The sequence below is a fragment of the Lissotriton vulgaris genome, chromosome 8 (genome assembly GCF_964263255.1).
Source record: "Lissotriton vulgaris chromosome 8, aLisVul1.2, whole genome shotgun sequence".
Classification (NCBI taxonomy): domain Eukaryota; kingdom Metazoa; phylum Chordata; class Amphibia; order Caudata; family Salamandridae; genus Lissotriton; species Lissotriton vulgaris.
The window spans coordinates 155594084-155608445 of NC_141696.1; the positions used below are offsets into that span (position 1 = coordinate 155594084).

Consider the following 14362-nt stretch of genomic DNA (forward strand, 5'->3'; position numbering starts at 1 on the left):
TCATTAATAAAAGGGACTTTTTAAGCACCCCCCAAAAAACACATAAAACAGCACGAGTGCTAGAAGAATATTATACGAGCTTGAAGACAGAATTGGGCAAATTAATTTGCAGTTGAAACTGAAGTTTGTTACTTATTCAGATATTATATGCACTGCCAATTTTTAGCTGAGATTCTAAAAGAACTCAGAGACAAAATGGACTTAAAGTTTTGTCAGAAGTGGGATCGAACCCACGTCTCCAGGAGAGACTGCGGCCTTAACGCAGCGCCTTAGACCACTCGGCCATCCTGACCACATGTTGCTTGATCATCTACAGAGAGGGAAAGATATTGTGAACCAAAAAAAGCACACATCTTAGGTCATGAGTGGCTAGAGCAAGAAAAAAACTCACTGCACTTTTCCAAGTAGACAACCATATAAGCCCATGTGAAGGAAATGATCTGATTTTTTCTCTCTCAAGAAAAAAGTAGAGTAAACACACAATTGTCAGAAGTGGGATTTGAACCCACGCCTCCAGAAGAGACTGCGACCTGAACGCAGCGCCTAAGACCACTCGGCAATCCTGACTTGCATTTATAGAACCTTCCACAGGCCAGACAGCCATGCAAGTGGGGTACCGAAAAAGCATGCCCTCAATTTATTTATCCTATTATAAGTACTTCCAACAGATCTTTGAACAATCCATAGAGAGCAGTACCTATGAAGAACTCTTTAGACCTTTAAGGCGTACAAAGAGAAAGTGCTATTAACCAGCCACTTGAACGGCCCAAAGCTGCTTTGAAATTGAGTCAACAGCCACCTCTTGGATAGCTAAAGCAAATTCAACAAGGAATTTCAATGTCACAACATAGGGTGGAACACGCAAATCTAAGCAGCCCCTGATCACAGCCCTGAGGAAATTGCCGTAAGTGTGCTGGAGTCCAACTGTCTACCAGATGCTAGGCATTCTTCCATATTTGCATGGCCTGTCTGGCCAGGGCATACAAGAGCGTGACTCTTCCAGATAATCTCTTACATGGGTCCTATGCTCATATAGTAAGGACTGCACTTTGTCAGCAAGACTTTATACAACCGAAATATATGAGAAACCCCAGCTCTCTTGACTAGATGATGACGGAATCACATCCCAGGTGAAGACCAACAGATGCAACTTCCATCAGATGTTAACCTGAAAAAGGAGATTACATCTCCAAAAGTCATGTCAGAAGTGGGATTCGAACCCACGACTCCAGAGGAGACTGCGGCCTAAACACAGCTCCTTAGACCACTCGGCCATCCTGACAGTGCAGAGTCTTAAGAAATGTATAAAAGTCACTCAGAAATTTCTGCCTCCATGCAAGCCTGAAATAATTTAAACCTTCAAACACAAGGTGCAACTTTATGCACAGGACAATAAACACAGAAGATCACATGTGAAAGTATTTCATTTCACAGGTGTACAATTTTTATGCTTTTAGAATACCTCATACCTCTCACCAGCTATTTAGGGTCCTGTATCCTACTCACAAAATTACCTTGCCTGCGACCTCTCTCTCTACACAAGCAACTACTGCACAGGAAGTAGGAAGGCAGAAGGTGGGGCATATTATGCAAATGTATGCTGTCATTGTGCCTTGCAGATTCATGCAGGATTTCTAGATCCTTGCTGGATACAAGAGAGCAGACCTTGTTTCAGATCAACTGTCCCTAGCAGGGAACGTCTGAGCACATGCAGTCTTTTGCTCTCTAGCCCCTGGCCTGGGACTCACCCTCACTGGCTGAGGCGTGAATTTCTGCATACCAACGTTGCATAGATGGTACGTTTGTGGTCGGTTTGGGATGGGTGGGAGGTCAAAAGCAGGGAAAAGTATGTCGCCTTCACTTCTAGTCTCCTCTTCTAGGCCTACCTGCCGTTCACTCACTCTGTCTTTGTTTCATTCTCTCCTTCCTCAACACCCCTTCTCACTCACTCGCTCTATCACTTGTGATCTTTCCCCTTGCTCTGCATTTCATAGTGGAAACATCTCTTGAATGGAGCATTAGAAAATGAGGTTACATAAAATTAACAATCTACTTATTGGAAACCAAAAATATCACAAGTCTGAATGTAACCCATTTCATTAATAAAAGGGACTTTTTAAGCACCCCCCAAAAAACACATAAAACACCACGAGTGCTAGAAGAATATTACACGAGCTTGGAAACAGAATTGGTCAAATTAATTTGCAGTTGAAACTGAAGTTTGTTACTTATTCAGATATTTTATGCACTGCCAATTTTTAGCTGAGATTCTAAAAGAACTCAGAGACAAAATGGACTTAAAGTTTTGTCAGAAGTGGGACTCGAACCCACGCCTCCAGGAGAGACTGCGGCCTTAACGCAGCGCCTTAGACCACTCGGCCATCCTGACCACATGTTGCTTGATCATCTACAGAGAGGGAAAGATATTGTGAACCAAGAAAAGCACACATCTTAGGTCATGAGTGGCTAGAGCAAGAAAAAAACTCACTGCACTTTTCCAAGTAGACAACCATATAAGCCCATGTGAGGGAAATGATCTATTTTTTTCTCTCTCAAGAAAAAAGTAGAGTAAACACACAATTGTCAGCAGTGGGATTTGAACCCACGCCTCCAGAAGAGACTGCGACCTGAACGCAGCGCCTTAGACCACTCGGCCATCCTGACTTGCATTTGTGGAACCTTCCACAGGCCAGACAGCCATGCAAGTGGGGTACCGAAAAGGCATGCCCTCAATTTATTTATCCTATTATAAGTACTTCCAACAGATCTTTGAACAATCCATAGAGAGCAGTACCTATGAAGAACTCTTTAGACCTTTAAGGCGTACAAAGAGAAAGTGCTATTAACCAGCCACTTGAACGACCCAAAGCTGCTTTGAAATTGAGTCAACAGCCACCTCTTGGCTAGCTAAAGCAAATTCAACAAGGAATTTCAATGTCACAACATAGGGTGGAATACGCAAATCTAAGCAGCCCCTGATCACAGCCCTGAGGAAATTGCCGTAAGTGTGCTGGAGTCCAACTGTCTACCAGATGCTAGGCATTCTTCCATATTTGCATTGCTTGTCTGGCCAGGGCATACAAGAGCATGACTCTTCCAGATGAGCTCTTACATGGGTCCTATGCTCATATAGTAAGGACTGCACTTTGTCAGCAAGACTTTATACAACCGAAATATATGAGAAACCCCAGCTCTCTTGACTAGATGAGGACGGAATCACATCCCAGGTGAAGACCAACAGATGCAACTTCCATCAGATGTTAACCTGAAAAAGGAGATTACATCTCCAAAAGTCATGTCAGAAGTGGGATTCGAACCCATGCCTCCAGAGGAGACTGCGGCCTAAACACAGCGCCTTAGACCACTCGGCCATCCTGACAGTGCAGAGTCTTAAGAAATGTATAAAAGTCACTCAGAAATTTCTGCCTCCATGCAAGCCTGAAATAATTTACACCTTCAAACACAAGGTGCAACTTTATGCACAGGACAATAAACACAGAAGACCACATGTGAAAGCATTTCATTTCACAGGTGTACAATTTTTATGCTTTTAGAATACCTCATACCTCTCACCAGCTATTTAGGGTCCTGTATCCTACTCACAAAATTACCTTGCATGCGACCTCTCTCTCTACACAAACAACTACTGCACAGGAAGTAGGAAGGCAGAAGGTGGGGCATATTATGCAAATGTATGCTGTCATTGTGCCTTGCAGATTCATGCAGGATTTCTAGATCCTTGCTGGATACAAGAGAGCAGACCTTGTTTCAGATCAACTGTCCCTAGCAGGGAACGTCTGAGCACATGCAGTCTTTTGCTCTCTAGCCCCTGGCCTGGGACTTACCCTCACTGGCTGAGGCGTGAATTTCTGCATACCAACGTTGCATAGATGGTACGTATGTGGTCGGTTTGGGATGGGTGGGAGGTCAAAAGCAGGGAAAAGTATGTCGCCTTCACTTCTAGTCTCCTCTTCTAGGCCTACCTGCTGTTCACTCACTCTGTCTTTGTTTCATTCTCTCCTTCCTCAACACCCCTTCTCACTCACTCGCTCTATCACTTGTGCTCTTTCCCCTTGCTCTGCATTTCATAGTGGAAACATCTCTTGAATGGAGCATTAGAAAATGAGATTACATAAAATTAACAATCTACTTATTGGAAACCAAAAATATCACAAGTCTGAATGTAACCCATTTCATTAATAAAAGGGACTTTTTAAGCACCCCCCAAAAAACACATAGAACACCACGAGTGCTAGAAGAATATTATACGAGCTTGAAGACAGAATTGGGCAAATTAATTTGCAGTTGAAACTGAAGTTGTTACTTATTCAGATATTATATGCACTGCCAATTTTTAGCTGAGATTCTAAAAGAACTCAGAGACAAAATGGACTTAAAGGTTTGTCAGAAGTGGGATTCGAACCCACGCCTCCAGGAGAGACTACGGACTTAACGCAGCGCCTTAGACCACTCCGCCATCCTGACCACACGTTGCTTGATCATCTACAGAGAGGGAAAGATATTGTGAACCAAAAAAAGCACACATCTTAGGTCATGAGTGGCTAGAGCAAGAAAAAAACTCACTGCACTTTTCCAAGTAGACAACCATATAAGCCCATGTGAGGGAAATGATCTGATTTTTTCTCTCCCAAGAAAAAAGTAGAGTAAACACACAATTGTCAGAAGTGGGATTTGAACCCACGCCTCCAGAAGAGACTGCGACCTGAACGCAGCGCCTTAGACCACTCGGCCATCCTGACTTGCATTTGTGGAACCTTCCACAGGCCAGACAGCCATGCAAGTGGGGTACCGAAAAGGCATGCCCTCAATTTATTTATCCTATTATAAGTACTTCCAACAGATCTTTGAACAATCCATAGAGAGCAGTACCTATGAAGAACTCTTTAGACCTTTAAGGCGTACAAAGAGAAAGTGCTATTAACCAGCCACTTGAAAGGCCCAAAGCTGCTTTGAAATTGAGTCAACAGCCACCTCTTGGCTAGCTAAAGCAAATTCAACAAGGAATTTCAATGTCACAACATAGGGTGGAATACGCAAATCTAAGCAGCCCCTGATCACAGCCCTGAGGAAATTGCCGTAAGTGTGCTGGAGTCCAACTGTCTACCAGATGCTAGGCATTCTTCCATATTTGCATGGCCTGTCTGGCCAGGGCATACAAGAGCGTGACTCTTCCAGATGATCTCTTACATGGGTCCTATGCTCATATAGTAAGGACTGCACTTTGTCAGCAAGACTTTATACAACCGAAATATATGAGAAACCCCAGCTCTCTTGACTAGATGAGGACGGAATCACATCCCAGGTGAAGACCAACAGATGCAACTTCCATCAGATGTTAACCTGAAAAAGGAGATTACATCTCCAAAAGTCATGTCAGAAGTGGGATTCGAACCCACGACTCCAGAGGAGACTGCGGCCTAAACACAGCTCCTTAGACCACTCGGCCATCCTGACAGTGCAGAGTCTTTAGAAATGTATAAAAGTCACTCAGAAATTTCTGCCTCCATGCAAGCCTGAAATAATTTAAACCTTCAAACACAAGGTGCAACTTTATGCACAGGACAATAAACACAGAAGATCACATGTGAAAGTATTTCATTTCACAGGTGTACAATTTTTATGCTTTTAGAATACCTCATACCTCTCACCAGCTATTTAGGGTCCTGTATCCTACTCACAAAATTACCTTGCCTGCGACCTCTCTCTCTACACAAGCAACTACTGCACAGGAAGTAGGAAGGCAGAAGGTGGGGCATATTATGCAAATGTATGCTGTCATTGTGCCTTGCAGATTCATGCAGGATTTCTAGATCCTTGCTGGATACAAGAGAGCAGACTCAGAGAGTCCATCAACCAACACACATTGCAGGACATACATTAGATTTGATATTTTCCAACATCGAATCTATTGACATCGACCCTCTAATTCCATTGGTATGGACCGATCATTATATGATCACTTTCCGTATTAATCTCCCCGTCCCCCAGACCAAAAAACATAGTGCATTCATAGCAAATATGAGAAACTGGAAATCCTTTACATTGGAGAAATTCAGTAATCATTTCTCACACCCATCTTGTATAAGCACTAATATCCATGAGGAAATAGACCTGCTTCAGAATAATATTAAAAATGCACTGGAACATTGTTCGACCACCCAATCCCGTCACAAACCAGGCAATAAAAAATCAGAGAGATGGTACGGACCTGAGCTCAAACTTTTAAAAAGAAATTGTACCTCTCTTGAGCATAAATGGAGAGTATCCAAGACAGATGAAACTAAAGATAGTTTTAGAAAAGCTCAAGCACTCTATCATAGAGCAATTAGAAAGGCAAAAAAGGACTATTTCACACGCAGAGTATCTGAGAATAAAAATTCATCAAAAGAACTCTTTAAAATTGTTAGAGAATTATGCAGCCCTACTAATCTCTCCGTACATCTTACTCCCTCACAGGAGAACTGTAATAAACTTAATGATTTTTTCTGCGAAAAAATTGATACCATCTATGCCTCCTTTTCAAAATCAGGGATGGAAAAAAACGAACAATATGCACCAAATGTTGCACATACCATCTGTCATACTTTTGGTCCTTTTTCAGAAGAAGAAGTAGAAAAAGTCATGCTTGAGGTCAAGTCTGGTTCACCACTCGACCCATGTCCACATCACATTTTCTCCCAGCTCACCCCTGTAATATGTCCAGTAGTCACCAGAGTATTTAATCTTTCCCTTAGCTCTGCCGAATTCCCAAAATCATGGAAACAGGCTCTAGTTACTCCGTTAGTAAAGAAGGCTGGGACAGATGTTAACAATCCAGCCAACTATAGACCAATATCCCAGTTACCTTACCTATCAAAGGTTCTGGAAAAGCTGGTCAATAGACAACTTTCCACATTTTTGGAAGTTAATGGTTTGCTGGATGCCTCACAGACAGGGTTTCGGGCAAATAACAGCACAGAAACTACACTCTTAGCGGTGACAGACAGTATTAGGACCAAGGTAGATCAAGGTAGTACAGTTGCTCTGATACTCCTTGATTTATCTGCGGCTTTTGATACCGTACCCCACCATCAATTATTGAATACTCTGGCAGAGAAAGGAATTCAAGATAAAGCACTTGGATGGTTAACATCGTTCCTAGCGGATCGAACCCAATCAGTTCGCCTGGGTGACTATACATCTCCTCCGCGACCTATAAAATACGGAGTTCCTCAGGGGGCGTCGTTGAGCCCAACGCTGTTCAACGTGTTCGTCTCCTCATTGGCAACCATCGGCAAAAAATGGGGTGTCGAAATGTGTTCCTATGCGGATGACACCCAGCTGATGGTCACCATTGATGAAAATGATGATTCTAAAACTAGACTGACAAACTGCCTGACCGAACTGGCAACATGGATGCAGGACCATTGTCTTAGACTTAATGCTGACAAATCCGAAATTCTATTGTTTGGCAGATGCACACAGGTCTGGGACAACAGTTGGTGGCCGAGCGATTTGGGCTTGCCTCCTAACCCGACTACAAAAGCTAAAAACTTAGGAATAACACTGGATAAGGACTTATCCATGAAATCCCATGTCTCCATAGTTTGCGGCAGAGGCTTTGGCCTTTTGAAGATGCTCAGACGATTATTTCCCTGGGTTCCGACAGATTGCAGGAGAACACTAGTCCAATCACTATTGCTGAGTCGGTTGGACTATGGTAATTCACTGTTTGTGGGAATGGCAGACTACCTATTTTCCAAATTGCAGTTGGTTCAGAATGCCGCTGCCAAAGCCATCTGTAATAAAAGAAAATATGACTCAGCCAAAAAATGTATGCGTGAGCTCCACTGGCTCCCAATGCGACAACGAGCCATTTTTAAACTGTTGTGTATTTCACACAAAGTACTCCACGATACAGGCCCCATCATCCTACATGATACGATCAGATTTCATAAACCCTCTAGAAACCTACGATCTATGACGTCCGGAAGAGCATCTATCACCCGAGCTCGGACTGTCAGGATGGGAGAGAGGGCTTTCTCTCACATTGCCGCAACAAAATGGAACGAGTTACCCCACAAACTCAGAACAACTGACTGTTTCCTTTCTTTTAGGAAACAACTAAAAACATTCCTTTTCCCCAGCCCAGATCAATAATTCCCAAAGTGTTGCCGTTAAATCACTTGTAATTCTTCTTTAGCGCCGTGATGTCCTTTTAGGATGAATGTTAGCGCTTTACAAATAAAATAAATACAAATACAAATACAAATACCTTGTTTCAGATCAACTGTCCCTAGCAGGGAACGTCTGAGCACATGCAGTCTTTTGCTCTCTAGCCCCTGGCCTGGGACTCACCCTCACTGGCTGAGGCGTGAATTTCTGCATACCAACGTTGCATAGATGGTACGTTTGTGGTCGGTTTGGGATGGGTGGGAGGTCAAAAGCAGGGAAAAGTATGTCGCCTTCACTTCTAGTCTCCTCTTCTAGGCGTACCTGCCGTTCACTCACTCTGTCTTTGTTTCATTCTCTCCTTCCTCAACACCCCTTCTCACTCACTCGCTCTATCACTTGTGATCTTTCCCCTTGCTCTGCATTTCATAGTGGAAACATCTCTTGAATGGAGCATTAGAAAATGAGGTTACATAAAATTAACAATCTACTTATTGGAAACCAAAAATATCACAAGACTGAATGTAACCCATTTCATTAATAAAAGGGACTTTTTAAGCACCCCCCAAAAAACACATAAAACACCACGAGTGCTAGAAGAATATTACACGAGCTTGAAGACAGAATTGGGCAAATTAATTTGCAGTTGAAACTGAAGTTTGTTACTTATTCAGATATTTTATGCACTGCCAATTTTTAGCTGAGATTCTAAAAGAACTCAGAGACAAAATGGACTTAAAGTTTTGTCAGAAGTGGGATTCGAACCCACGCCTCCAGGAGAGACTGCGGCCTTAACGCAGCGCCTTAGACCACTCGGCCATCCTGACCACATGTTGCTTGATCATCTACAGAGAGGGAAAGATATTGTGAACCAAGAAAAGCACACATCTTAGGTCATGAGTGGCTAGAGCAAGAAAAAAACTCACTGCACTTTTCCAAGTAGACAACCATATAAGCCCATGGGAGGGAAATGATCTATTTTTTTCTCTCTCAAGAAAAAAGTAGAGAAAAAACACACAATTGTCAGAAGTGGGATTTGAACCCACGCCTCCAGAAAAGACTGCGACCTGAACACAGCGCCTTAGACCACTCGGCCATCCTGACTTGCATTTGTGGAACCTTCCACAGGCCAGACAGCCATGCAAGTGGGGTACCGAAAAGGCATGCCCTCAATTTATTTATCCTATTATAAGTACTTCCAACAGATCTTTGAACAATCCATAGAGAGCAGTACCTATGAAGAACTCTTTAGACCTTTAAGGCGTACAAAGAGAAAGTGCTATTAACCAGCCACTTGAAAGGCCCAAAGCTGCTTTGAAATTGAGTCAACAGCCACCTCTTGGCTAGCTAAAGCAAATTCAACAAGGAATTTCAATGTCACAACATAGGGTGGAATACGCAAATCTAAGCAGCCCCTGATCACAGCCCTGAGGAAATTGCCGTAAGTGTGCTGGAGTCCAACTGTCTACCAGATGCTAGGCATTCTTCCATATTTGCATGGCCTGTCTGGCCAGGGCATACAAGAGCATGACTCTTCCAGATGAGCTCTTACATGGGTCCTATGCTCATATAGTAAGGACTGCACTTTGTCATCAAGAATTTATACAACCGAAATATATGAGAAACCCCAGCTCTCTTGACTAGATGAGGACGGAATCACATCCCAGGTGAAGACCAACAGATGCAACTTCCATCAGATGTTAACCTGAAAAAGGAGATTATATCTCAAAAAGTCATGTCAGAAGTGAGATTTGAACCCACGCCTCCAGAGGAGACTGCGGCCTAAACACAGCGCCTTAGACCACTCGGCCATCCTGACAGTGAAGAGTCTTAAGAAATGTATAAAAGTCACTCAGAAATTTCTGCCTCCATGCAAGCCTGAAATAATTTAAACCTTCAAACACAAGGTGCAACTTTATGCACAGGACAATAAACACAGAAGATCACATGTGAAAGCATTTCATTTCACAGGTGTACAATTTTTATGCTTTTAGAATACCTCATACCTCTCACCAGCTATTTAGGGTCCTGTATCCTACTCACAAAATTACCTTGCATGCGACCTCTCTCTCTACACAAACAACTACTGCACAGGAAGTAGGAAGGCAGAAGGTGGGGCATATTATGCAAATGTATGCTGTCATTGTGCCTTGCAGATTCATGCAGGATTTCTAGATCCTTGCTGGATACAAGAGAGCAGACCTTGTTTCAGATCAACTGTCCCTAGCAGGGAACGTCTGAGCACATGCAGTCGTTTGCTCTCTAGCCCCTGGCCTTGGACTCACCCTCACTGGCTGAGGCGTGAATTTCTGCATACCAACGTTGCACAGATGGTACGTTTGTGGTCGGTTTGGGATGGGTGGGAGGTCAAAAGCAGGGAAAAGTATGTCGCCTTCACTTCTAGTCTCCTCTTCTAGGCCTACCTGCCGTTCACTCACTCTGTCTTTGTTTCATTCTCTCCATCCTCAACACCCCTTCTCACTCACTCGCTCTATCACTTGTGCTCTTTCCCCTTGCGCTGCATTTCATAGTGGAAACATCTCTTGAATGGAGCATTAGAAAATTAGGTTACATAAAATTAACAATCTACTTATTGGAAACCAAAAATATCACAAGACTGAATGTAACCCATTTCATTAATAAAAGGGACTTTTTAAGCACCCCCCAAAAAACACATAAAACAGCACGAGTGCTAGAAGAATATTATACGAGCTTGAAGACAGAATTGGGCAAATTAATTTGCAGTTGAAACTGAAGTTTGTTACTTATTCAGATATTATATGCACTGCCAATTTTTAGCTGAGATTCTAAAAGAACTCAGAGACAAAATGGACTTAAAGTTTTGTCAGAAGTGGGATCGAACCCACGTCTCCAGGAGAGACTGCGGCCTTAACGCAGCGCCTTAGACCACTCGGCCATCCTGACCACATGTTGCTTGATCATCTACAGAGAGGGAAAGATATTGTGAACCAAAAAAAGCACACATCTTAGGTCATGAGTGGCTAGAGCAAGAAAAAAACTCACTGCACTTTTCCAAGTAGACAACCATATAAGCCCATGTGAAGGAAATGATCAGATTTTTTCTCTCTCAAGAAAAAAGTAGAGTAAACACACAATTGTCAGAAGTGGGATTTGAACCCACGCCTCCAGAAGAGACTGCGACCTGAACGCAGCGCCTTAGACCATTCGGCAATCCTGACTTGCATTTATAGAACCTTCCACAGGCCAGACAGCCATGCAAGTGGGGTACCGAAAAAGCATGCCCTCAATTTATTTATCCTATTATAAGTACTTCCAACAGATCTTTGAACAATCCATAGAGAGCAGTACCTATGAAGAACTCTTTAGACCTTTAAGGCGTACAAAGAGAAAGTGCTATTAACCAGCCACTTGAACGGCCCAAAGCTGCTTTGAAATTGAGTCAACAGCCACCTCTTGGATAGCTAAAGCAAATTCAACAAGGAATTTCAATGTCACAACATAGGGTGGAACACGCAAATCTAAGCAGCCCCTGATCACAGCCCTGAGGAAATTGCCGTAAGTGTGCTGGAGTCCAACTGTCTACCAGATGCTAGGCATTCTTCCATATTTGCATGGCCTGTCTGGCCAGGGCATACAAGAGCGTGACTCTTCCAGATAATCTCTTACATGGGTCCTATGCTCATATAGTAAGGACTGCACTTTGTCAGCAAGACTTTATACAACCGAAATATATGAGAAACCCCAGCTCTCTTGACTAGATGATGACGGAATCACATCCCAGGTGAAGACCAACAGATGCAACTTCCATCAGATGTTAACCTGAAAAAGGAGATTACATCTCCAAAAGTCATGTCAGAAGTGGGATTCGAACCCACGACTCCAGAGGAGACTGCGGCCTAAACACAGCTCCTTAGACCACTCGGCCATCCTGACAGTGCAGAGTCTTAAGAAATGTATAAAAGTCACTCAGAAATTTCTGCCTCCATGCAAGCCTGAAATAATTTAAACCTTCAAACACAAGGTGCAACTTTATGCACAGGACAATAAACACAGAAGATCACATGTGAAAGTATTTCATTTCACAGGTGTACAATTTTTATGCTTTTAGAATACCTCATACCTCTCACCAGCTATTTAGGGTCCTGTATCCTACTCACAAAATTACCTTGCCTGCGACCTCTCTCTCTACACAAGCAACTACTGCACAGGAAGTAGGAAGGCAGAAGGTGGGGCATATTATGCAAATGTATGCTGTCATTGTGCCTTGCAGATTCATGCAGGATTTCTAGATCCTTGCTGGATACAAGAGAGCAGACCTTGTTTCAGATCAACTGTCCCTAGCAGGGAACGTCTGAGCACATGCAGTCTTTTGCTCTCTAGCCCCTGGCCTGGGACTCACCCTCACTGGCTGAGGCGTGAATTTCTGCATACCAACGTTGCATAGATGGTACGTTTGTGGTCGGTTTGGGATGGGTGGGAGGTCAAAAGCAGGGAAAAGTATGTCGCCTTCACTTCTAGTCTCCTCTTCTAGGCCTACCTGCCGTTCACTCACTCTGTCTTTGTTTCATTCTCTCCTTCCTCAACACCCCTTCTCACTCACTCGCTCTATCACTTGTGATCTTTCCCCTTGCTCTGCATTTCATAGTGGAAACATCTCTTGAATGGAGCATTAGAAAATGAGGTTACATAAAATTAACAATCTACTTATTGGAAACCAAAAATATCACAAGTCTGAATGTAACCCATTTCATTAATAAAAGGGACTTTTTAAGCACCCCCCAAAAAACACATAAAACACCACGAGTGCTAGAAGAATATTACACGAGCTTGAAGACAGAATTGGTCAAATTAATTTGCAGTTGAAACTGAAGTTTGTTACTTATTCAGATATTTTATGCACTGCCAATTTTTAGCTGAGATTCTAAAAGAACTCAGAGACAAAATGGACTTAAAGTTTTGTCAGAAGTGGGATTCGAACCCACGCCTCCAGGAGAGACTGCGGCCTTAACGCAGCGCCTTAGACCACTCGGCCATCCTGACCACATGTTGCTTGATCATCTACAGAGAGGGAAAGATATTGTGAACCAAGAAAAGCACACATCTTAGGTCATGAGTGGCTAGAGCAAGAAAAAAACTCACTGCACTTTTCCAAGTAGACAACCATATAAGCCCATGTGAGGGAAATGATCTATTTTTTTCTCTCTCAAGAAAAAAGTAGAGTAAACACACAATTGTCAGCAGTGGGATTTGAACCCACGCCTCCAGAAGAGACTGCGACCTGAACGCAGCGCCTTAGACCACTCGGCCATCCTGACTTGCATTTGTGGAACCTTCCACAGGCCAGACAGCCATGCAAGTGGGGTACCGAAAAGGCATGCCCTCAATTTATTTATCCTATTATAAGTACTTCCAACAGATCTTTGAACAATCCATAGAGAGCAGTACCTATGAAGAACTCTTTAGACCTTTAAGGCGTACAAAGAGAAAGTGCTATTAACCAGCCACTTGAACGACCCAAAGCTGCTTTGAAATTGAGTCAACAGCCACCTCTTGGCTAGCTAAAGCAAATTCAACAAGGAATTTCAATGTCACAACATAGGGTGGAATACGCAAATCTAAGCAGCCCCTGATCACAGCCCTGAGGAAATTGCCGTAAGTGTGCTGGAGTCCAACTGTCTACCAGATGCTAGGCATTCTTCCATATTTGCATTGCCTGTCTGGCCAGGGCATACAAGAGCATGACTCTTCCAGATGAGCTCTTACATGGGTCCTATGCTCATATAGTAAGGACTGCACTTTGTCAGCAAGACTTTATACAACCGAAATATATGAGAAACCCCAGCTCTCTTGACTAGATGAGGACGGAATCACATCCCAGGTGAAGACCAACAGATGCAACTTCCATCAGATGTTAACCTGAAAAAGGAGATTACATCTCCAAAAGTCATGTCAGAAGTGGGATTCGAACCCATGCCTCCAGAGGAGACTGCGGCCTAAACACAGCGCCTTAGACCACTCGGCCATCCTGACAGTGCAGAGTCTTAAGAAATGTATAAAAGTCACTCAGAAATTTCTTCCTCCATGCAAGCCTGAAATAATTTACACCTTCAAACACAAGGTGCAACTTTATGCACAGGACAATAAACACAGAAGACCACATGTGAAAGCATTTCATTTCACAGGTGTACAATTTTTATGCTTTTAGAAT

At 43.1% G+C, this 14362-nt stretch overlaps 10 non-coding genes across 10 annotated transcripts; all 10 read right to left on the bottom strand.

The window, feature by feature from the left end:
• Positions 1 to 2306: 2306 nt before the first annotated feature.
• On the bottom strand, positions 2307 to 2389 carry TRNAL-AAG (transfer RNA leucine (anticodon AAG)). Its single transcript has one exon. It is a non-coding gene; the product is annotated as a tRNA-Leu (tRNA).
• A 192-nt stretch (positions 2390 to 2581) lies between these two features.
• Positions 2582 to 2664, bottom strand: TRNAL-CAG (transfer RNA leucine (anticodon CAG)). The gene has a single exon. It is a non-coding gene; the product is annotated as a tRNA-Leu (tRNA).
• Positions 2665 to 3296: 632 nt separating this feature from the next.
• On the bottom strand, positions 3297 to 3379 carry TRNAL-UAG (transfer RNA leucine (anticodon UAG)). Its single transcript has one exon. It is a non-coding gene; the product is annotated as a tRNA-Leu (tRNA).
• A 1298-nt stretch (positions 3380 to 4677) lies between these two features.
• TRNAL-CAG (transfer RNA leucine (anticodon CAG)) lies at positions 4678 to 4760 on the bottom strand. The gene has a single exon. It is a non-coding gene; the product is annotated as a tRNA-Leu (tRNA).
• A 4156-nt stretch (positions 4761 to 8916) lies between these two features.
• TRNAL-AAG (transfer RNA leucine (anticodon AAG)) lies at positions 8917 to 8999 on the bottom strand. Its single transcript has one exon. It is a non-coding gene; the product is annotated as a tRNA-Leu (tRNA).
• A 194-nt stretch (positions 9000 to 9193) lies between these two features.
• On the bottom strand, positions 9194 to 9276 carry TRNAL-CAG (transfer RNA leucine (anticodon CAG)). The gene has a single exon. It is a non-coding gene; the product is annotated as a tRNA-Leu (tRNA).
• Positions 9277 to 9908: 632 nt separating this feature from the next.
• TRNAL-UAG (transfer RNA leucine (anticodon UAG)) lies at positions 9909 to 9991 on the bottom strand. Its single transcript has one exon. It is a non-coding gene; the product is annotated as a tRNA-Leu (tRNA).
• Positions 9992 to 13111: 3120 nt separating this feature from the next.
• On the bottom strand, positions 13112 to 13194 carry TRNAL-AAG (transfer RNA leucine (anticodon AAG)). The gene has a single exon. It is a non-coding gene; the product is annotated as a tRNA-Leu (tRNA).
• A 192-nt stretch (positions 13195 to 13386) lies between these two features.
• TRNAL-CAG (transfer RNA leucine (anticodon CAG)) lies at positions 13387 to 13469 on the bottom strand. The gene has a single exon. It is a non-coding gene; the product is annotated as a tRNA-Leu (tRNA).
• Positions 13470 to 14101: 632 nt separating this feature from the next.
• TRNAL-UAG (transfer RNA leucine (anticodon UAG)) lies at positions 14102 to 14184 on the bottom strand. Its single transcript has one exon. It is a non-coding gene; the product is annotated as a tRNA-Leu (tRNA).
• Between the last annotated feature and the right edge of the window lie 178 nt (positions 14185 to 14362).